The 22,781-nt window shown below is 41.0% G+C and overlaps 1 non-coding gene across 1 annotated transcript; it reads right to left on the bottom strand.

Annotated features, from left to right (window-relative positions):
- Positions 1-22,442: 22,442 nt before the first annotated feature.
- On the bottom strand, positions 22,443-22,518 carry trnat-ugu (transfer RNA threonine (anticodon UGU)). The gene has a single exon. It is a non-coding gene; the product is annotated as a tRNA-Thr (tRNA).
- Positions 22,519-22,781: the final 263 nt, after the last annotated feature.

Below are 22,781 nucleotides of genomic sequence, written 5' to 3'. Positions count from 1 at the left end.
AATAGCAATTACGGTTTACAATTTATCACATCACGGGTGAGCTCACCATTGATCGAAATAATTGAGTTAAACACATTCTAAAAATCGAAAGTAATTCGAAGATGGGACATTTGTGCTTGCCGCCATGTTTGTTTTTTTGCGTCAACGAAAGATAAGAAGTGGAGACGAGATTAGTTTGGTCTGTTTGTAGAATGCATTTGTGTCTTCTACCATCATTCACTTCTGGAAGTTTACTTGAAAAATGAATGAACCATCCCTTCAACTCATTTTGTTTTAACATCTTTGGTCTGAGAGACATTTGCGTGACATCCAAAATGCATTGTATGATGTCAACAAACATGGCACCACACATAGCTGGCAAATAGCTTAGCCTTAGCATTAGTGCATCATAATCAGTACAACCTTTATATGTGTCCATTGCAATCTATGCAAGAATCGGAATGTATGACTTGTCACCAGTTCTTGAAAATATGTGAATAAAACAGTAAACACATTATCCTCTATACACACATATGGTATGTTACAGTAGAAAATACATATGGTGTGCTATAGTAGAAATGACAATTCGATGTAGAGAAAAAAGGGCACTAACTTTGATAGGAAAACACACATGTGCAAAGTTATAATTTGTAAGGAAAACAACAATGAAAGCAATGTGGGCGAGAACCTGAAATGTTTGTGCAAGGCCTGTTCTGACTGGAGATGCGCAAATCTCTGCATACTAGATCTCGGGATACACTGGGGATGTGCTTGGGCTCTCTTTGAAGAGAAAAGTTTGTCTGGTTCAGTAAAGCCTCAAACATAAATTGTCCGCAACATTGAAATGGGTTACTTCTATGTGAATTAATGAGGAGGAGGAACACAAATCAAACTTGTTAGAAAATTATTTGAAATTGACATATTGAAACATAGCCTATAGATAATTAGCAGTCAGTATGCCTTGATTTGAGGGCAGCACGTGTTAACTGTCCTGTTGCATAACAATCACATTTTGTAACAGTGAGTGCATTCTGACATCACACGCATTAAAAAACTCATGCAGGGGTGACCGTTAGAGATATTTGCAACTCATGTGTCATTCAACTTACCATATATGGAGTGAATTGAGGCATAGATGGGTAATCGATTATCTATACCAGGCCTGGGCAAAGGCAGGCCCGGGGGCTGTATGCGCCCCGCTACCTGATTCAATACGGCCTGCGGAATCATGCTGAGATCACATAAAGAATTAAAGATAGTAAAGTTTTGAAAAACGTATTTGTTATTGAAATTTAAAGCCCAATGAATACTCGCCTTTGTGTAATGATTTAACTCACACCGCTTTTGGGACATTTATTTTGAAGGCACGTATAAATGACAACTGCATGAGGACAGACAGTGACTGACAGGCTGACACACACGTCACAGTTACAAATAGTAGCTAGCTAGAAAATGCGCAAAAATACATTTTTCAAAGATTTCTAAGAAAAGGAAAGTAGACAATTAATGTAGGGTGTTCCAGCAAGAGTGGACATCAAAATAGTTATTTATTGAGGTATCATAGAAAGCTGTAGGCTTAGTGTGCAAAGAGAGCATCGCTGTCTTGAAAGACTAAAACTTCTCCCGACACTTCCAGACGAAGCATGCACAGAAATATAGGAATATGAGCAGAGGGCATGTGCATCGAAAGAGTTGCTTTCTCAGTTGCAAAAGCAGCAGGAACTTTTCACAAAACTGCATTCAGCAAACAACGAAATTGCGAGAGCTAGCTATGTACTGTCCCACAAAATTGCTAAACGTAGCATGCCATTCGCTGAGGGCGAAAGCATCAAAGAATGTTTAATTGACTCTGCAACAATACTTTGCCGTGACAAGAAAGAGCTGTTTGAAAATGTTTCCCTGTCAAGACGAACAGTGACACGGCGTGTTGAGGACATCACAGAGAATATGGAACAACAGTTGAAAGACAAGGTAAAGGATTTCACCTATTTCTCCTTGGCACTGGATGAGAGCAGTGATGCACGTGACACGTGACACGGCGCAGTTGATATTCTTACATGGCATAACAGTCAATGAAGAGCACAACCACATGGAAATATTTATTGAAGGTTAATAAGTGCGGCAAAGCCGGGACTGTGTTTTGAAAAGTTGTCCAGTGTGACCACTGATGGGTGTCCAAACTTGACAGGAAAAAACTACTTTTGAAAAGGATACAAGATCAAGTAGCTGAGCTGAACCCAGATCAGAAAATTATTTTCCTGCATTGCATTATTCATCAGGAGGTGCACTGTAAATGAGTCCTGAAAATGAGTCACTAAAGTGGTAAACTTCATAAGAGCAAACTCTTTAAACCACAGGCAGTTTGTCTCACTGTTGGAAGAGATAGAGTCGGGTCACGCATATCTCCCCTACCACACAAATGTGAGATGGCTGAGTTTGGGGAAGGTGCTTTAAAGGGTGTGGGACCTGAAGTCGGAGTTTGCAGAGTTTTTGCAAATGAACGGAAAATATGTGGATTTCCCTCAACTGCAAGATAAAGAATGGTTGGCTGATTTTGACACAGATCATCACTTACTGACTCTCACCTCTCAGCAATCTTGCGCATAGCGACCTTAGAAACTATACCTGACTTCGCTGCTCTAGTCAATGCCCATCAGAGACTGCACTCCTCACACTGATTAAGTAGTTTAAACGTTATGTTGAGCTCTCTCTTTCTTGTGATTTTGTGCATAACCATTAACAGAGTTCTGTCGGTGGTGCTGAATGCACAGTGTACTTTTCCGACCGTGTAGTTGCATTGCATGTTTAATAATGAAAATACCTACCAAAAGGAGAACATAGATGTGGTTTATTTCTGTGTATGTTAAAAAAGTAAAATAAGTAGCATATCTGGACGTGATTTACAGTAGATATATCTGTCAACAGAGTCATACATATGATGTATAATCCTGTAATATGATTATGGCCCGCGATGGCAAAAATATCCACCAACGTGACTCAAATTTTTTTATTTTCAGGAGAGAATTCCAGGATCACGGAGCTGCGTAACTAAAAATATTTCAACCATGACCTGTTCTAATTCTCTGTTCTGTAAAAAGCAAATGAGTATGTGCCCGTAATTGATATTTATTTACTGACCTAATTAAAAAAGAACATCGATAAAGTGGCACGTTACTCATTATGGCCTTAAAAATCTGTGTATGCCAGTGTTTAAGCCTACGCAAGGTCAATGACGACCAGCCAACAGCGTTGTAGAGATCACAATGATGTGTTAGATGTTTTTGATTGGTAATGAACCTGAGGGCCGCATGATATACTGAATCAAGTGCCTTCAGGGTAGTGATTGATGCCTGTAAGTACAGGCACTGTAAGTACAGTGCACCCCTTTACTTTTTCCACATTTTGTTACATTACAGCCTTATTCTAAAATGGATTAAAGTGTTTTTTTCCCTCATCAGTCTACAGCCAATACCCCACATTGACAAAACAAAACAGGTTTTTGGAAAAGTTTGCAAATATATATACATATATATACTGCTCAAAAAAATAAAGGGAACACTTAAACAACACATCCTAGATCTGAATGAAATAAATAATCTTATTAAATACTTTTTTCTTTACATAGTTGAATGTGCTGACAACAAAATCACACAAAAATAATCAATGGAAATCCAATGTATCAACCCATGGAGGTCTGGATTTGGAGTCACACTCAAAATTAAAGTGGAAAACCACACTTCAAGCTGATCCAACTTTGATGCAATGTCCTTAAAACAAGTCAAAATGAGGCTCAGTAGTGTGTGTGTGGCCTCCACGTGCCTGTATGACCTCCCTACAATGCCTGGGCATGCTCCTGATGAGGTGGCGGATGGTCTCCTGAGGGATCTCCTCCCAGACCTGGACTAAAGCATCCGCCAACTCCTGGACAGTCTGTGGTGCAATGTGGCGTTGGTGGATGGAGCGAGACATGATGTCCCAGATGTGCTCAATTGGATTCAGGTCTGGGGAACGGCCGGGCCAGTCCATAGCATCAATGCCTTCCTCTTGCAGGAACTGCTGACACACTCCAGCCACATGAGGTCTAGCATTGTCTTGCATTAGGAGGAAACCAGGGCCAACCGCACCAGCATATGGTCTCACAAGGGGTCTGAGGATCTCATCTCGGTACCTAATGGCAGTCAGGCTACCTCTGGCGAGCACATGGAGGGCTGTGCGGCCCCCCAAAGAAATGCCACCCCACACCATGACTGACCCACCGCCAAACCGGTCATGCTGGAGGATGTTGCAGGCAGCAGAACGTTCTCCACGGCGTCTCCAGACTCTGTCATGTCTGTCATGTGCTCAGTGTGAACCTGCTTTCATCTCTGAAGAGCACAGGGCGCCAGTGGCGAATTTGCCAATCTTGGTGTTCTCTGGCAAATGCCAAACGTCCTGCACGGTGTTGGGCTGTAAGCACAACCCCCACCTGTGGACGTCGGGCCCTCATACCACCCGCATGGAGTCTGTTTCTGACCGTTTGAGCAGACACATATACATTTGTGGCCTGCTGGAGGTCATTTTGCAGGGCTCTGGCAGTGCTTCTCCTGCTCCTCCTTGCATAAAGACGGAGGTAGTGGTCCTGCTGCTGGGTTGTTGCCCTCCTACGGCCTCCTCCACGTCTCCTGATGTACTGGCCTGTCTCCTGGTAGCGCCTCCATGCTCTGGACACTACGCTGACAGACACAGCAAACCTTCTTGCCACAGCTCGCATTGATGTGCCATCCTGGATGAGCTGCACTACCTGAGTCACTTGTGTGGGTTGTAGACTCCGTCTCATGCTACCACTAGAGTGAAAGCACCGCCAGCATTCAAAAGTGACCAAAACATCAGCCAGGAAGCATAGGAACTGAGAAGTGGTCTGTGGTCCCCACCTGCAGAACCACTCCTTTATTGGGGGTGTCTTGCTAATTGCCTATAATTTCCACCTGTTGTCTATTCCATTTGCACAACAGCATGTGAAATGTATTGTCAATCAGTGTTGCTTCCTAAGAGGACAGTTTGATTTCACAGAAGTGTGATTGACTTGGAGTTACATTGTGTTGTTTAAGTGTTCCCTTTATTTTTTTGAGCAGTGTATATATACAAAAAAATTAAATAGGACATTTATTCAGACCCTTTACTCAGTATCTTGTTGAAGCACCTTTGGGAGCGATCACAGCCTCGAGTCTTCCTGGGTATGGCGCTACAAGCTTGGCACACCTGTAATTTGGGGAGTTTCTCCCATTCCTCTCTTCAGATCCTTTGAAGTTCTGTTAGGTTTGATTGGGAGAGTTGCTGCACCGCTATTTCAAATCAAATCAAATTTTATTTGTCACATGTGCTGAATACAACAGGTGTAGACCTTACAGTGAAATGCTTACTAACAAGCCCTTAACCAACAATTCAGTTAAGAAAAATACCTAAACAAAGTAAGAAATAAAAGTAACAAATAATTAAAGAGCAGAGGTAAAATAACAATAGCGAGGCTATATACAAGAGATACCGGTACAGAGTCAATGTGTGGTGGCACCGGTTGGTCGAGGTAATACGTACATGTAGGTAGAGTTATTAAAGTGACTATGAATAGATAATAACAGAGAGTAGCAGCAGTGTAAAAAAAGTGGGTGGGCAATGCAAATAGTCTGGGTAGCAGTCTTATGGCTTGGGGGTAGAAGCTGTGTGCTTCCGATTGAACATCCAGAGATGTTCGACCGAGTTCAAGTCCTGACTCAGTCTGGGCCACTCAAGGACATTCAGAGACTTGTCCAAAAGCCCCTCATGTGTTGTCTTGGCTGTGTGCTAAGGGTCGCTGTCCTGATGGAAGGTGAACCTTCAACCCAGTCTGAGGTCCTGAGCGCTTTTGGAGCAGGTTTCGATCAAGGGACTCTCTGTGTTTTACTTCTTTCATCTTTGCCGGACTAGTCTCCCAGTCCCCCACTGCATGATGCTGCCACCACCATGCTTCACCGTAGGAACGATGCCAGGTTTCCTCCAGACTTGACACTTGGCATTCAGGCCAAAGAGTTCAGTATTGGTTTCATCAGACAAGAGAATCTTGTTTCTTAAGATCTGAAAGTCTTTAGGTGCCTTTTGGCAAACTCCAAACGGGCTGTATGTACTTTACCATAAAGGCCTGATTGGTGGAGTGCTGCAGAGATTGTTGTCCTTCTAGAAGGTTCTCCCATCTCCACAGAGGAACTCTAGAGAGCTGTCAGTGACCATCGGGTTCTTGGTGATTTCCCTGACTAAGGCCCTTCTCCCCCAATTGCTTGTCTGGGCAGCCAGCTCTAGGAAGAGTCTTCAAACTTTCAACTTTCAAACTTCTTCTATTTAAGAATGATGGAGGCCCCTGTGTTCTTGGCAAACGTCAATGCTGCAGAAATGTTTTGGTACCCTTCCCTAGATCTGTGCCTCCACACAATCCTGTCTCAAAGCTTGGTTTTTGCTCTGACATGCACTGTCAACTGTGGGACCTTATACAGACAGGTGTGTGCCTTTTCAAATCATGTCCAATCAATTGAACTTACCACAGGTGGACTCCTATCAAGTTGTAGAAAGATCTAAAAAAATAAGTATTTAATCAATTTTAGAATAAGGCTGTAACGTAACAAAATGTGCAAAAAGTCAAGGGTCTGAATACTTTCTGAAGGCACTGTATATAACAACACTAAAATCTAAAACCGCCAGTAATATACATCGTACCAGTTCCTTCCAGGCCTTCAGAGAATAACAAGACTCATGCCGGCAATAGAAACCTATTCTCAGCTTGAGCTTCCTTATCAACTTCTCCACATGAACAGTGAGGTTCAGCTTGTCATCCACCCACACTCCCAAATATTTGTACAATATTTGTGCTCTATAGTATGTCCTTCCAATGTAGCAATGATATGATTATTAACATGCCTGGCATTTGAAAATAACGAATTGAGAACCAACTTCAAATCATACAGATTCTGTTGTATGGTGTTAAATGCTCTTTGGGAATTTTGAAAACCTAAAGATAAACTACTACTACTTAAATATAAAGAACAATATCATCTGCATAAAAATGAACATCTGCTGTTTCAAAATGGTCCCCAATGTTGTTGATATACAAACGCAACAGTAGGCCCAAAATAAAACCTTGTGGAAGACCCCAACACAACTCTATGGACTCAGATGTACAACCATCCGCAATTATACATTTTGTATGATTTGATAGGTAATTTATTAACCAGTCTAGAGCATATCCAGTAATTCCAAAACATTTATTAACTTTTGAACCAACACAGCACGGTCCACGGTTTCAAATGCCTTCAACAAATCAATCAAGACAGACACATAATGTTACTTCTTGTCAAGAGCAGAGTGGATGTCATTTAAAACCTCTGGCCAGACCTACAGTTGAAGTCGGAAGATTAAAAAAACTTAGGTTAGAGTCATTAAAACTCGTTTTTCAAGCACTCCACACATTTCTTGTTAACAAACTATAGTTTTGGCAAGTCGGCATGACCCAAGTAATTTTTCCAACAATTGTTTACAGACAGATTATTTCACATATAATTCACTGTATCACACTTCTAGTGGGTCAGAAGTTGACATACACTAAGTTGACTATATCTTTAAACAGCTTGGAAAATTCCAGAAAATGATGTCATGGCTTTAAAAGCTTCTGATATGCTTATTGACATCATTTGAGTCAATTGGAGGTGTACCTGTGGATGTATTTCAAGGCCTACCTTCAAACTCAGTGCCTCTTTGCTTGACATCATGGGAAAATCAAAATAAACCTGCCAAGACCTCAGAAAAGAAATTGTAGACCTCCACAAGTCTGGTTCATCCTTGGGAGCAATTTCCAAATGCCTGAAGGTACCACGTTCATCTGTACAAACAATAGTACGCAAGTATAAACACCATGGGACCACGCAGCTGTCATACCTCTCAGGAAGGAGATGCGCTCTGTCTCCTAGAGATGAATATACTTTGGTGCGAAAATTGCAAATCAATCCCAGGTCAACAGCAATGGACCTTGTGAAGATGCTGGAGGAAACAGGTACAAAATTATCTATATCCACAGTAAAACGAGTCCTATATCGACATAACCTGAAAGGCCGCTCAGCAAGGAAGAAGCCACTGCTCCAAAACTGCCATAAAAAAGCCAGACTACGGTTTGCAACTGTACATGGGGACAAAGATCATACTTTTTGGAGAAATGTCCTCTGGTCTGATGAAACAAAAATATAACTGTTTGGCCATAATGACCATCGTTATGTTTGGAGGAAAAAGTTGGATGCTTGCAAGCCGAAGAACACCATCCCAACTGTGAAGCACGGGGGTGGCAGTTTCATGTTGTGGGGGTGCTTTGCTGCAGGAGGGACTGGTGCACGTCACAAAAAAGTTGGCATCATGAGGCAAGAAAATTATGTGGATATATTGAAGCAACATCTCAAGACATCAGGAAGTTAAAGCTTGGTTGCAAATGGGTCTTCCAAATGGACAATGACCCCAAGCATACTTCCAAAGTTGTGGCAAAATGGCTTAAGCACAACACTGTCAATGTATTGGAGTGGCCATAACAAAGCCCTGATGTCAATCCTGTAGAAAATTTGTAAACAGAACTGAAGAAGCTTGTGCGAGCAAGGAGGCCTACAAACCTGACTCAGTTACACCAGCTCTGTCAGGAGGAATGGGACAAAATTCACCCAACTTATTGTGGGAAGCTTGTGGAAGGTTACCCAAAATGATTGACTCAAGTTAAACAATTTAAAGGCAATGCTACCAAATACTAATTGAGTGTATGTTAACTTCTGACCCACTGGGATTGTGATGAAAGAAATTAAAGCTGAAATAAATCATTCTCTCTACTATTATTCTGACATTTCGCATTCTTAAAATAAAGTGGTGATCCTAACTGACCTAAGACAGGGAATTCTTACTAGGATTTAATATCAGGAATTGTGAAAAACTGAGTTTAAATGTATTTGGCTAAGGTGTATGTAAACTTCTGACTTCAACTGTGAAACCTGATTGCATTCCATTTAAGATGATGTTTTCTTGGAGGAAGGCCTTCAGCTGCCTACTAACTAAGGACTCCAGTACCTTTGACATTACAGACATGAGTCTGCTTGTGCTTCTACACCTGCATTGCTTGCTGTTTGGGGTTTTACCCTGGGTTTCTGTACAGCACTTTGATATATCAGCTGATGTAAGAAGGGCTATATAAATACATTTGATTTGATGAGTCGATAGTTGTCAAGTAGCAAAGGATCTCCACCTTTCAGGAGAGGCAGTACAAAAGCAGATTTCCATAACTTTCTATTTTCTTTAACGCCAAGCGTGAGGTTAAACATACATGTTAAGGGGGAGCAATGATATCTGGAGCTAGGTGTAGGAGGCAGTGGATCTAGATCATCAGGGCCAGGGGATTTCTTTCCATCAATTTCTTTCAGGGCTTTATGCACTTCTGAAACAGAGAAGGATGAGAAGGAGAACCTGGCGAAGGAGTGCACAGGGGTGTCAGATAAATTCACAGGGGGCTCATTTAGACCTTTATCATTTTCAAATTAACTGTCTGCATCTAGAAAAGGCTTTAAGAATAGAGGTTATCTCAGTTACAATCTGTGTCTACCAACAATTGTTTGGGAAGCTGTTTTTCTTTTTTGCACTCCAAACCTTTCACTACTTGCAAAAATGTGGAGCAATAATTTAAATTTAAGGTAGTGGTCTGTTTTCCTTTTTCGGGTCATAGCCACACCCAAGTTTTTGAAGACCTTTAAAAGCCATCCAATCATCAGCTGAACAAGACCATCTTGTTTTAGCCCACATAGTATTTTGTTCCCTTATGATTTTAGTAAGTTCATCAGTAAAGCAAGGGTTCTCTCTGCCTTTAATCCTGATTTATTTGGGAGGTTTATAACAACAAGACACAACAATATTTAAAGTTGAGCCCGAGGTTTAGATTCAAAGACAGATATTCAAATTAGTATCAGAAGTCAAAACAATCATCGAGAACTTGTCTTTTACGTATACAGCAACACCACCACCCTTAGATTTACGATCTGCTCGAAAAACATTGTAACCATTTATGCCAATATTTTTGTCTGTAATAGATTTTTTGACCCAGTTTTCAGAAAGCATAAATACGTCAGCAGTTTTTATCCATATATTCACAAAATCAAGCTTTGGCAGAAGACTTCTTACATTCATATGCAGAAACTTCAGGCCACTCTGACTAATTCATTTGGCAGGGGTAAACATTTCAGGACCTGGGTTAGATTGCACATTTCCAGACAGTAGAAGCAGCAAGATAATGGCAAGTCTAAATCGGGGGTTACAACATTTGGATTTACAGACAGCACTTGAGTGATAATCCACAGTCAGAGTCTTTAACACCACATATTTCAGGAGATGTGTAAAGTCTAGAGACATGGTTAAGTACCAAGAGAACAGTCCTGATGTGTAGGCGCAAGAGTCCGATTTCTCGTGTGCATTTACAGAGCAAGCGTGTGGTTTCTCCCAAGACACGAGGGAGAAACAGTAATGCATTTCCTCATTCACAGAGCAACAGGCTCTAAAAGTATAGCCAACATTGTAAAAGCCAAGGGTAGACAACAGCAAAATGAGCAACAACAGCATGTTCATTTATTGCCCTATCAATTAACATGAGAGAACCCAGCACTAACCACATACAAAGTTAACAGAACAATCTAAGATATGTAGCCAACACAATGCTAAACCCTCATTAAATGAGCTACAACATCAAATAAAAGCGATCTTAAAGAATAATACAAACATAGCAAGAATCACTAATCAAATAGTTGATATTTTATGAACACTGCCCATCCTTACTACAAACCAACTACTTAAATGTTATCATAGGGGCTGCCGATGTACTATTTTCAGCCTATTTCATTTAAATAGAAAAATCTAGTTTCTTTAAATGACATTTGGTTATGAATGATTTTCTAAACATCTATATTGGCCTTATAAAGGAGTCATGAGGTGTCATTAAACCTTTACAAGATTTACGAGGTCATGGTTTAAAGTGTGACCCCAATGCAAATATGCTTTTTTCCTTTATCCTGTGAAACGTGCTTCCACTTTCCTCACCTCATTATGACAGTGCTTTCATTAAGTCAACATATCAGTTGTTGTAGCTCTTCGATATCTTTCCCCTATATTCCCATGACAAGATTGTACCCCTGTGCATCTAATGTGGGAGATACAAACACTATTACTCATGCATCTGCTTTCATGTCGGAGTATGGAGTGGAATTTGGCACATCCTTTGGGACTCCTTGGTCTGTGTTTGGATAACGATGCAACATAAATGTCAGCCCTGAATTTGTTATCTCAGAGTTGCGTCACTTTAATTATCTCATGCATTAATGTCCCTACGTTTGTAGCCTCAGCTTCAGTTCATGTTCATTAGCTTGATGTGTCAACGCAATGCTTTGCTAAACAGCTGTTACCTTCAAAGCTTGCTTGTCCATATCATTATTTAATGCAAACAATGTAATTTACCCAGACAAAGCACAAGCTTAAAATTCTCTGAAAAGTTGGGGGATTTGTAAGCTGAGCGGATGCTTTGATGTTCCTGTTTCCTCAATGCAGATGTTTTAAAGGGGAATCGCTAGATGGCATTTAGTTTTTTGATCATGCACTGTATCATTGAGCCAGTGTTGTGACACCAATTATATAGTCTGGACACATAGCTTTCTTTAACAGTACCAACTTCCAAAGGTTAATGCATTAGTACAATGATTACATCATGTATCAAGGTAACATGTTTTGTTTCACCAATGTAAACTCAGAAAAAAAAGAAATGTCCCTTTTTAAGGACCCTGTCTTTCAAAGATAATTTGTGAAAATCCAAATAACTTCACAGATCTTCATTGTAAAGGGTTTAAACACTGTTTCCCATGATTGTTCAATGAACCAATGCACCTGTGGAACGGCCGTTAAGACACTAACAGCTTACAGACAGTAGGCAATTAAGGTCACAGTTATGAAAACTTAGGACACTAAAGAGGCCTTTCTACTGACTCTGAAAAACATCAATAGAAAGATGCCCAGGGTCCCTGCTCATATGCGTGAACGTGCCTTAGGCATGCTGCAAGGAGGCATGAGGACTGCAGATGTGACCAGGGCAATAAATTGCAATGTCCGTACTATGAGACACCTAAGACAGCGCTACAGGGAGACAGGACGGACAGCTGATCGTCCTCGCAGAGGCAGACCACGTGTAACAACACCTGCACAGGATTGTCCGAACATCACATCCGAACATCCGAACTTCACACCTGTGTGACAGGTACAGGATGTCAACAACAACTGCCCGAGTTACACCAGGAATGCACAGTCCATCCATCAGTGCTCAGACTGTCCACAATAGACTGAGAGAGGCTGGACTGAGGTCTTATAGGCCTGTTGTAAGGCAGGTCCTCACCAGATATCACCGGCAACAACGTCACCTATGGGCACAAACCCATTGTTGCTGGACCAGACAGGACTGGCAAAAAGTGCTCTTCACTGACGAGTCACGTTTTTTTTTTCTCACCAGGGGGGATGGTCAGATTCGCGTTTATCGTCGAAGGAATGAACGTTACATCGAGGCCTGTACTCTGGAGTGGGATCGATTTGGAGGTGGAGGGTCCGTCATGGTCTGGGGCAGTGTGTCACAGCAACATTGGACTGAGCTTCTTGTCATTGCAGGCAATCTCAACGCTGTGCGCTACAGGGAAGACGTCCTCCTGCCTCATGTGGTACCCTTCCTGCAGGCTCATCCTGACATGACCCTCCAGCATGACAATGCCACCAGCCATACTGCTCGTTCTGTGCGTGATTTCCTGCAAGACAGGAATGTCAGTGTTCTGCCATGACCAGCAAAGAGCCCGGATCTCAATCCTATTGAGCACGTCTGGGACCTGTTGGACTTGCAGGTGCCTTGGTGGAAGAGTGGGGTAACATCTCACAGCAAGAACGGGCAATTCTGGTGCAGTCCATGAGGAGGAAATGCACTGCAGTAATTAATGCAGCTGGTGGCCACAGCAGATACTGACTGTTACTTTAGATTTTGACCCCACCTTTGTTCAGGGACACATTATTCCATTTCTGTTAGTCACATGTTTGTGGAATTTGTTCAGTTTATGTCTCAGTTGTTGAATCTTGTTATGTTCATACAAATATTTACATATGTTAAGTTTGCTGAAAATAAATGCAGTTGACAGTGAGAGGACGTTTCTTTTTCTGCTGAGTTTATTTCACTAACGCTTAACTTCAAAGGGGCCTTGTATTTTTGCTGCCAGAGTATGAGATGAGAAATATATTTTTTTATCTTACTGAAAATAAGTGTACTTCTGATATTCCTTGGAAATTACATATAAATTATGAATTGACTCACATAATCCTGGTTCCCTGTATTCAATAAGGAAAAACTGCCCTGGGACAATTCCCCAACTCTTTGAGAAGTCATTTGTCCAGCTTGGAAGCCAGGCTTTATCAAAGCCTTTTGTGATTGACTTATTATTTTATTTTGTCGGAACCTCAATTGCAAAGAATTGAAGAATTTTACATCAACTTTTTTTAAGTAATCATTATTTTTCAACAGCAGAGATATGCATCGGTGCCTCTTGGATTCACGATATTGAATTAAAACAGGTTGGCCAAATGTATACGTATGAGTACAAATGGCATACCTCTTTAAACAGTTTCTGGAGAACAAGTGTGTGAGTTACAGGCAGATTTGTTTGGAATAGTCTATATTTGTTGGATCAATATTTTCAAATAACCATTTTGGGATTATTTTGAAAAGCACATCACGTTCGATTGAAATCATAATTTTGTTACACCTCTCAAATTGTCAAGTTTTATCATTTTCACAGGGAACCATTCCCTCAATACAAAAACGTGAGTAGAAGTAGACCGTAATAAAATACTAAATCTTCACCGCTTCAGAGCAACATCAATTACATAAATGTTTAAACACTGTGTTAAAGATCAAAGGGCACTTACAGAGGTTGGACATTTCATGTCAAAAGCATAGTAAGATGATTTGCTTGATGAGATTTTTATTTCATCGCTTCTAACCTTCTATTCTCATTACAATTTACTGTCATGAGAAGCATGCATGTAGAAATGCATATTTGTTAATGCCGCATTATGTATATCTGGAACTCTGGTTTGACTATATGCATTAAGGCCATCAATACTAGTACAATCATAACATATTTTTTTGTAACTTTGACAGTGTTGAGTAATAGTTGCTGATAACATAACATTCATTTATTAACCCAGATTCATGAAAACATTGAAATACACGACAAGAACATATGAACCAGTTCAGAATGTCTCAGTTGGTCAGACTGTGACCTCTACAGTGTCCAGTATCTAGTAAAGCCATTTAGGGGATGAAATAAGGCTGTAACGACAGCCCCTGACACAAAACCATGAATCAAGCCATGCTGTGAATTACATGGTGGCAGAGTGGGAAGAAGAGTGAGAGAAAAAAAGCGAATTAGAAAAGTTGCCCAAAATGAGGCCTGCAATCTATGTCATAGATCATTCCCCTGCACAGTCTCTTTATGGACCGAGCCACAGTGGCGAAGTAACCAAAGCCAGCACCCTGCTTGCCAGCATGAATTAGTACAGCTGTGGGAACCACCCACCACTTGGAGGATATTACTGCTGATTTGATTAAAAAACAGAGCCTGATTACCAGAGGTTTGCAAAACCGCATCTCTGCAGGAGCCTTGCTGAGGGAAAGCTTTATGCAAAGACCTGTGTAGGCGTGGGACTGATTTACAGAGCTCAGGAATCTGTGTGGATATGTGTCTGCGTGGGTCTCTGTGTTTGTGTGATTGGTGATACCATCACCTCTCTATGGAAAGGAGACTAGGCTTATACCATGTACAAAGCGTATCATTGCCTTATTCTCTGACTACTAGAGATGTGTAGAAAATGCAGTCCACTGCCAGTCTATATTGTTGGGTGACTGGTCACTGAACAACTAAAGAAACAATTACAGGCTAGGGAACTCTTGGAAAGAACCAAATAAATAATACACTGCTCAAAAAAATAAAGGGAACACTTAAACAACACAATGTAACTCCAAGTCAATCACACTTCTGTGAAATCAAACTGTCCACTTAGGAAGCAACACTGATTGACAATAAATGTCACATGCTGTTGTGCAAATGGAATAGACAACAGGTGGAAATTATAGGCAATTAGCAAGACACCCCCAATAAAGGAGTGGTTCTGCAGGTGGTGACCACAGACCACTTCTCAGTTCCTATGCTTCCTGGCTGATGTTTTGGTCACTTTTGTATGCTGGCAGTGCTTTCACTCTAGTGGTAGCATGAGACAGAGTCTACAACACACACAAGTGGCTCAGGTAGGGCAGCTCATCCAGGATGGCACATCAATGCGAGCTGTGGCAAGAAGGTTTGCTGTGTCTGTCAGCGTAGTGTCCAGAGCATGGAGGCGCTACCAGGAGACAGGCCAGTACATCAGGAGATGTGGAGGAGGGCAACAACCCAGCAGCAGGACCGCTACCTCCGCCTTTGTGCAAGGAGGAGCAGGAGAAGCACTGCCAGAGCCCTGCAAAATTACCTCCAGCAGGCCACAAATGTGCATGTGTCTGCTCAAACGGTCAGAAATAGACTCCATGAGGGTGGTATGAGGGCCCGACGTCCACAGGTGGGTGTTGTGCTTACAGCCCAACACCGTGCAGGACGTTTGGCATTTGCCAGAGAACACCAAGATTGGCAAATTCGCCACTGGCGCCCTGTGCTCTTCATAGATGAAAGCAGCTTCACACTGAGCACATGTGACAGACATGACAGAGTCTGGAGATGCCGTGGAGAACGTTCTAGTGCCTGCAACATCCTCCAGCATGACCGCCAAAAGAAATGCCACCCCACACCATGACTGACCCACCGCCAAACCGGTCATGCTAGAGGATGTTGCAGGCAGCAGAACGTTCTCCACGGCGTCTCCAGACTCTGTCACGTCTGTCACATGTGCTCAGTGCATTGATGCTATGGACTGGCCCGTCCGTTCCCCAGACCTAAATCCAATTGAGCACATCTGGGACATCATGTCTCGCTCCATCCACCAACGCCACATTGCACCACAGACTGTCCAGGAGTTGGCGGATGCTTTAGTCCAGGTCTGGGAGGAGATCCCTCAGGAGACCATCCGCCACCTCATCAGGAGCATGCCCAGGCATTGTAGGGAGGTCATACAGGCACGTGGAGGCCACACACACTACTGAGCCTCATTTTGACTTGTTTTAACCTGTTAGGGCTAGGGGGCAGTATTTACACGGCCGGATAAAAAACGAACCTGATTTAATCTGGTTACTACTCCTACCCAGTAACTAGAATATGCATATAATTATTGGCTGTGGATAGAAAACACCCTAAAGTTTCTAAAACTGTTTGAATGGTGTCTGTGAGTATAACAGAACTCATATGGCAGGCAAAAACCTGAGAAGATTCCTTACAGGAAGTGGCCTGTCTGACCATTTCTTGCCCTCCTTGGTCATCTCTAACAAAAACAGGGGATTTCTGGCATGACGTGACACTTCCTATGGCTCCCATAGGCTCTCAGAACCCGGGAAAAAGCTGAATGACGTAATTCCAGGCCCAGGCTGAAACACACTAGCGCTTTTGGCAAGTGATCTATCAGAGGGCCATCAGACTGAGGCTCGTGCATGAGGGGATAGCATGATTTTACTTTCACTCTCTTTGTAATAAAAAACGATTTCCCAGTCGCGATATTGTCGCTTTTTTACGAGAAAAATGGCATAAAAATTGATTTTAAACAGCGGTTGACATGCTTCGAAGTACGGTAATGGAATATTTAAAAAAAAATTGTCACGAAATGCGTCGTGCTCGTCACCCTTATTTACCCTTTCGGATAGTGTCTTGAACGCATGAACAAAACGCCGCTATTTGGATATAACAATGGATTATTTGGGACCAAACCAACATTTGTTATTGAAGTAGAAGTCCTGGGAGTGCATTCTGACGAAGAACAGCAAAGGTAATCCAATTTTTCTTATAGTAAATCTGAGTTTGGTGAGTGCCAAACTTGGTGGGTGTCAAAATAGCTAGTCATGAAGGCCGGGCTATCTACTCAGAATATTGCAAAATGTGCTTTAACCAAAAAGATATTTTAAAATCGGACATAGCGATTGCATAAAGGAGTTCTGTATCTATAATTCTTAAAATAATTGTTATGTTTTTTGTGAACGTTTATCGTGAGTAATTTAGTAAATTCACCGGAAGTTTTCGGTGGGTATGCTTTTTCTGAACATCACATGCTAATGTAAAAAGCTGTTTTTTGATATAAATATGAACTTGATTGAACAAAACATGCATGTATTGTATAACATAATGTCCTAAGATTGTCATCTGATGAAGATCATCAAAGGTTAGTGCTGCATTTAGCTGTGGTTTGGGTTTATGTGACATTATATGCTAGCTTGAAAAATGGGTGTCTGATTATTTCTGGCTGGGTACTCTGCTGACATAATCTAATGTTTTGCTTTCATTGTAAAGCCTTTTTGAAATCGGACAGTGTGGTTAGATTAACGAGAGTCTTGTCTTTAAAATGCTGTAAAATAGTCATATGTTTGAGAAATTGAAGTAATAGCATTTCTAAGGTATTTGAATAACGCGCCACGGGATTCAACTGGCTGTTGAGTAGGTGGGAGGTTAAAGACAAAACTGTCCTTTATCTAACCACTCTGTCCGATTTCAAAAAGGCTTTACAACGAAAGCAAAACATTAGATCTAAATTACTCACCATAAACGTTCACAAAAAAACAAGAATTATTTTAGGAATTATAGATACAGAACTCCTCTATGCACTCGCTATGTCCGATTTTAATTAGCCCGGCATCACAGGGCTAGCCAGTTAGACACCGACCAAGTTTAGCCCTGACCAAAGTCAGATTTAGTATAAGAAAAATGTTATTACCTTTGCTGTCATCGTCAGAATGCACTCCCAGGACTTCTACTTCAATAACAAATGTTGGTTTGGTTCAAAATAATCCATAGTTATGTTCAAATATCCTCTGTTTTGTTCGTGCGTTCAAGACACTATCCGAATGGTAAAGAAGGGTTACGAGCACGACGCATTTCGTGACAAAAAAATTCTAAATATTCCATTACCGTACTTCGAAGCATGTAAACCGCTGTTTTAAAATCAATTTTTATGCTATTTTTCTCGTAAAAAAGCGATAATATTCCGACCGGGAAACCCTGTTTTAGTTCAAAGACAGAGAAAATAAAAACATGGGGTCGCCTCGTGCACGCGCCTCCAGTCTCTGTTCTCTGATCGACCACTATCAAAATGCGCTAGTGTTTTTCAGCCAAGGCCCGTAAAGCCACCATTCAGCTTTTTGCCGCCTTCTGAGAGCCTATGGGAGCCGTAGGAAGTGTCACGTTACAGCAGAGATCCCCTGTTTTGGATAGAGATGATCAAGAAGGCCAAGAAATGGTCAGACAGGGTACTTCCTGTACAGAATCTTCCCAGGTTTTGGCCTGCCAAATGAGTTCTGTTATACTCAGACACCATTCAAACAGTTTTAGAAATTTTGGAGTGTTTTCTATCCAAAGCTAATAATTATATGCATATTCTAGTTTCTGGGCAGGAGTAATAATCAGATTAAATCGGGTACGTTTTTTATCCGGCCGTGAAAATACTGCCCCCTATCCATAACAGGTTAACGAGAGTCTTATCTTTAAAATGGTGTAAAATAGTTGATTGTTTGAGAAAATTGAATTGTGGTATTTTAGTTGGTTTTGTATTTCGCGCCGTGCGATGCGATTGGCTGTTGGCTAGGGGTTCCGCAGGCGGAACGGGGTTCCACTAGCGGAACTTCTGTCCTCAACAGGTTAAGAACAAATTCTTATTTACAAGGACAGCCTACTCCTTCCTCCCCATCAAGGAATTGAACCCCGGTCTCCCATGTGCCCACACGACACGGGGATTCTTTAGCTAAATAGCCCAGTACTGTAGCCTACTCCCAACCAACGCATTGTGCAGCGCCATATTTTCCATTCCATCCTAACAGAAAGCCAGAGGGTTTTTTGTTTTTCTTGGAATAGAAACACTATAATATTAAGCAAATTAATTAAGCAACATTTCTTAAAATCAGTCCCATATACTATGTTCTTACAAAAAAAACGACATTCTCTAGTACAGTCACTATTGAAGGCTATCAAATGCTTCTCAAATATGCCCCCTGGTGGTCAAACTAGCAAGAATGGTACCAGTGGTTGGCTCTTAAATAACGTGCCATAGAATTCTGCGGCACCATGCAAGCTGTGCTGCAGTCTGCTGCAAATTTTAAAGGACGAACCACTGTATATGATTTTAGGAGAATATTGAAAAAAAGGGTCCAACCCTTTACCTTCTGTGTGGTTTGCGAATCACCATTAAAAAGGTGCCCCTTACCGGCAGTGTGGTGTGAGAGCAAAATTGCATCAAATGGTTGTTTTATTCAACTTAATAAAGGGTTCTTATAACTCTGTGTCTGTGCGAACATTTAACATTTCTAGCAACCCACCTCGACAACATCCGATGAAATTGCAGCGCGCCAAATTCAAGCTACAGAAATATCAATATTCAACATTTACAAAAATATAAGTATAATACATCAAAATAAAGCTTAACTACTTGTTAATCCAGCCGCTGTGTCAGATTTCAAAAAGGCTTTACGGCGAAAGCACACCATGCGATTATCTAAGGACAGCGCCCCGCATACAAACACATTAAAATCATTTTTCAACCAGGCAGGTGCGACACAAAAGTCAGAAATAACGATATAATAAATGCCTTACCTTTGAAGATCTTCTTCTTTTTGCAATCCCAAATGTCTCAGTGGCACAATGAATGGTCATTTTGTTTGATAAATTCCTTCTTTATATCCTCAAAATGTCCATTTATTTGGCGCGTTTGATTCAGAAATACACCGGTTCCAACTCGCCCAACATGACTACAAAGTATCTAATAAGTTACCTGTAAACTTGGTACAAACAATTCAAACAACTTCCTAATCCAACCTCAGGTATCCTAAAATGTAAAAAATTGATCAAATTTAAGACGGGATAATCTGTTTCCAATACCGAAGAAAAATAACACGGAGCACGCTCCTGTTCACACGCTCCAAAATACTAGAGACCTTCAGAGTGACACGTACAAAGAACAGCACTACTTCCTCATTTCTCAAAAGAAAAACATCAACCAAGTCTGTTCTACTCCCCATGCAAAGAGGGTTTTGCTGGGATGCCATTACTACATTTGTAGGATGCAAAGCATATCTTTTCAAGGTAAATTGTCAGTAAAAGACATTACAGAAAATGTATTATTTACTTGAAGGGATTTTCTTAAACTTCTACAATTAGATGTTACTATTGTGAAATGTTTGAGTAAACTAATCTAATTGAGTGCAATTATTTGCTTTTTTGTTCACAGTACCATGTTTGCTGTGGTTCATTTCCCAAACGAAGATGACAGTTTAGCTGTCATCTCAAAAACCTAGTGCATCAAGGACAAATGTTATTGGCCTCCATACAAGAGCCAAGAGAGGAAGGCAGTGATGTCGCACAAACGGCCGGACATTGATACATGGGAGGCGTATTCAATTATATTACTGAAGACAAAGAGTACTTTAACTGAATATTAAGATACTAAATGTCTCGTTTGCAGACATTTACAGATGAACTGATAAGCTCTTGTTTCGTGATGTTTTCAGAATCATATGAGAAATCACATGAGAGCCTGGTTCGGGCAGAAAAATGCTCAAGCCTGGAAACAGAGCCAGAGTCTCACCAAAGATTTCGTGTTTGAAATAAAAGGAATCTAAACACTACACTATTACTCTGAAAACGTCATGCTTGCTGTCATTCCCAGGCGAAATCCTAAATTTGATCAGACCGACTGAGGAGTCTGACGCTGATCATAACCAGCACCCACCAGCACCAAAGACCCCCAAATTCACCCCAAAAAGTATATGCAAGTATAAATAAAATTACATTTCTTGACAATGAATTGTTCATACAAACTATAAGTCTAATTTTCACAACCTGCATTTCATTTGCAACAGGTTCTTCTAGACCCTCTTTGTCACTCTCTGCTGGGGGTAAGTGCCTCTTATGTACTGAATGTAATGAAGTATATCACATAACATTATGCTTAAGAACTAATATTATTATGTGTTTTTTGAAGGAATGCTGAAATAGTTTGGCTGTGAACTCAGATGTATAGGACAAATAGCTATGCTTAACTTTGATCTGAACAGGTCCTCAGTCCTCTTCGTCACAGGGGCCAGCTGCTCACGAGTCTGAAGGTACCTGATCTTGCCCATCATATTAACTGAGGTGTAAAGGGAGAAATGCTCTACAAAGTAAATCTTTTCATCAAAAAACACATTTTCTGACACCAAGTTACCACGGGTGTTTTTCACTATAATTATTGGTTTAATGCAACGATTATCAACACAAACCATTTGTTAGATTTAATTCCCCCCAAAATTTTACAAGTAGGATATAGAAATAATGGAGAAATGTGACAGAAAATGTAACGTTAATGGAAAGTGTTCATTACCTATGCTAGCAAGTAGTCGAAAATGAATCCTTGCAATCAAAACATTGTCCAACTGGGAAAGTTCACTGCAAGCTAGCCATGAACAAACTTGTCTTGTTCACTCCATATTTTCACTTGTGAAACACGTCAGTTGACCGATTTAAGATTGCATGTGCTTCATTCCTGCAGCAGTAAGTAGCTAACTTCCAAATCGCTATTTTAGTGCTAGTACTGCTACTACATACGGCCAGTTGCAGTTTGTGGAAAACATTGTTTTCCCTTTGGGAAAAGGGGGCTCTGCCATTGCAAAAGTGGTTTCCCTTTGGGAATATCTAGCCTAGTCACTGTATCTGGATACTTTTCTGGATATTTTTCCCCAGTTGAGATGTGGGCGCTACTTACTTTAACTGAAATTCTTCATTGTGCTCAATTTGCAACAGAATCATCAAGACCCTGTTCCCGTGCTTCTTCGCTAGAAGATTTTCTGGCAGTAGTCCACGGTAATTTAAAGTATTCCACTGTACACTTGTTACTGCATACAGTCTATTAGAAAAGCAAAGTCTGGCTACTACCAGCAGCAATTCTGTAAAGATACATTTCAATGAAAATAAGAAGTATTCTTATTAGCTGCATACTTAGGTAGTTATTTTGACATTTCTCATCTCAATCATCCTCATCACTGGGCCCTGCTGCTCATCAGTCTGAAGGTAACTGCAATATGTACTACTTAGTTGTAGTGTGAGGGGCTCCATAATTACATTTACATTTTAGTCATTTAGCAGATGCTCTTATCCAGAGTGACTTACAGTAGTGAATGCATACATTTCATACAGTTGTATTTTTTAATTTTGTAATTTTTTTGTACAGGCCCCCCGTGGGAATCGAACCCACAACCCTGGCGTTACAAACACCATGCTCTACCAACTGAGCCACAGGGAAGGCCGTGAAGTGGAATGTTATACAATGTTGATTTAAAAAAAAAAATGCAGTGCATACACACTCTCCAGCACATCTAATATTTACTGTAAATGACAGTGGCTTACACTGGCTTATATTGTCAGCATTGGTTGCGCCCGTTTGGCCCTTGCGTTCCTTAACTCAGAATAAAACCTGTTTTCATAGAGCTTTTATCTTGTCATTCGAAAGGAATAGGTTTCCATTGTTTACAACTTGCCCACTGTCATATGTTAGGATTTCTGCAGGCT

The sequence above is a fragment of the Salmo trutta genome, chromosome 7 (assembly GCF_901001165.1).
Source record: "Salmo trutta chromosome 7, fSalTru1.1, whole genome shotgun sequence".
Classification (NCBI taxonomy): domain Eukaryota; kingdom Metazoa; phylum Chordata; class Actinopteri; order Salmoniformes; family Salmonidae; genus Salmo; species Salmo trutta.
The sequence above is the reverse complement of the archived record's forward strand: the minus strand, read 5'-3'. Positions and strand labels throughout refer to the sequence as shown.